This window comes from Pungitius pungitius, chromosome 21 (assembly GCF_949316345.1).
Source record: "Pungitius pungitius chromosome 21, fPunPun2.1, whole genome shotgun sequence".
NCBI classification, from domain to species: domain Eukaryota; kingdom Metazoa; phylum Chordata; class Actinopteri; order Perciformes; family Gasterosteidae; genus Pungitius; species Pungitius pungitius.
In genome coordinates, this window is record NC_084920.1 from 3,567,738 (window position 1) to 3,569,791 (window position 2,054).

The following is a 2,054-nucleotide window of genomic DNA, read 5'->3' on the forward strand; positions in this document are numbered from 1 at the left end:
TGAAGGTTCCAGGGTTGTAGTCGCCACACCTGTTGTTGTAGATTCTACAGTTGTAGTTGCTGCATCTGTGGTTGTATATTCTACAGTTGTTGTCAATGCCCCTGTCGTTGTAGGTACTACAGTTGTAGTCGCTGCACCTGTAGTTGTATATTCTACGGTTGTAGTTGCTGCATCGGTGGTTGAAGGTTCTATGGTTGTAGTCGCAACACCTGTTGTTGTAGATTCTACAGTTGTAGTTGCTGCATCTGTGGTTGAAGGTTCTAGGGTTGTAGTCGCCACACCTGTTGTTGTAGATTCTAGAGTTGTAGTTGCTGCATCTGTGGTTGTATATTCTACAGTTGTTGTCAATGCCCCTGTCGTTGTATATTCTACAGTTGTAGTCGCTGCACCTGTTGTTACATGTTCTACAGTTGTAGTCGCCGCACCTGTCTTTGTATATTCTACAGTTGCAGTCGCCGCTTCTTTTGTTACAGGTTCTTTAGGTGCAGTTGATGTTTCTTTGTCTCCTGTGTTAGTCTCTGCAACAGTTCTGCCACTCTGAGCTGCTGTTGGGGATGGGCACAAATGCAGCAGTTAGTTTATTACAATAAGCTGAAAAAGTTTTCAACCACTAAAGACAAAGAAAAACTGTGCAAAACAATTTATTTAATAGATCTCGCCATTTTTCAGATGGTATGAGTTACCATAGGGAAAGATTAGGATTCCTAATTCTAGAGACAGAGAATGACGTTTTAAATTCTTCATTAAAATAATGTAAATCTAGTGTACCTTCATGAAATGATATGCCGAGATGGAAAGATGTACATATTTCCAAACAGATGCATGAATTATAGGTCCATGATGCTTAAAATTGTCTCAATAGGACTGATTTTTAAGCCATTTTTTACCAGAAGTACCCTCATGTCTTAACGCCTACAACTCCTGATGGCCAAGTCTTTTTCCCTTGGATGTCAAGTCATGAGCTGCCCTACTCTGGCTTTTATTAAATGCTCTTATTGGCCGTATTAGGTTTGGGAATGAGGATTATATAATTAATCATTCTAAAGATTTGAAGGGGTATCTATTTAAAAGACCGATATTAATTCATTATTATGCAACTCTTAGATCATCACCTTTATTAGTTTATTACTAGGTTTACAGACATTATTTTTTGAAAAGGACTAATCATATCAAAGAGAATTATAGCTTTAAGGTGCAGCCATTCAGTGTGTTGAAGGCTGTGCATTGCGGTTCTATTGTTATCAAAGTAGTTAAAAATTAAGAATCTTTAAAATTAAAATTGAGACAAAAGTGAGATAAAAGACATTAAATATGAAACCACCATAGAGTCGATAGAATAGATACACTGGTTACAGGGACCGATGCTCAGCCCTCGGTCTGCATTATCACTTTCCATTTTTCACTTGCGAGTACCAATCGTTTTGATTTAATAAACTATACAATAAATCTGCCCTACTTTTGTTTGATCTTCTCTTCTCTTTTATTGACTTATCTAGTAAAACATATTTAAACAGAGTCTGTGACATGCAAGTATCTCTATTTTAGGTAGAGAATATTTAGGATTTAGAGTAAATATTAAAGAAAACAGGCCAACTCACCTAGACAGGCCACAACCAGCCAAAGGACAAAGACCGGTTTGATTTCTTGAGCCATCCAAAAATAATTTACTGACAAAACTTCACGACAAGCAAGAACGGCAGAGAGGGCTATGACTGGACGGGGCTTTTAGGGCTCAGGTGTTTTAATCAATAGCCACTCCTCGGAGGGCGGCACTCGGTGCTAAAGTACGTTTCCCGCCCATAGATGATAGAAGATGACTCGGTGCGCCTTCTTAACCGAGAAAACATATCTGTTAATCAATCTTCCATGACATAGATCCGTCTCTCATGTTTTGTTTCTGTTAATGTTCAAGTATAAGAGCTATATAATGAGCCAAGCTGAGCCAGGGTTACCATAGCAACCATGAACCTGCTGTCAGATGTGATTAAGAGAAAATCCAAAGAGGCATGAATTTATATGAGAAACATGACTTGTTTAGTCGTCGTTCCAAAATA

General features: G+C 38.4%; 1 long non-coding RNA gene across 1 annotated transcript; it reads right to left on the reverse strand.

Moving 5' to 3' along the window:
* Nucleotides 1-265: 265 nt before the first annotated feature.
* LOC134107868 (uncharacterized) lies at nt 266-1,722 on the reverse strand. Its single transcript, XR_009942842.1, has 2 exons — nt 1,599-1,722; nt 266-545 (listed from the first exon to the last, which is right to left on the reverse strand). It is a non-coding gene; the product is annotated as an uncharacterized LOC134107868 (long non-coding RNA).
* Between the last annotated feature and the right edge of the window lie 332 nt (nt 1,723-2,054).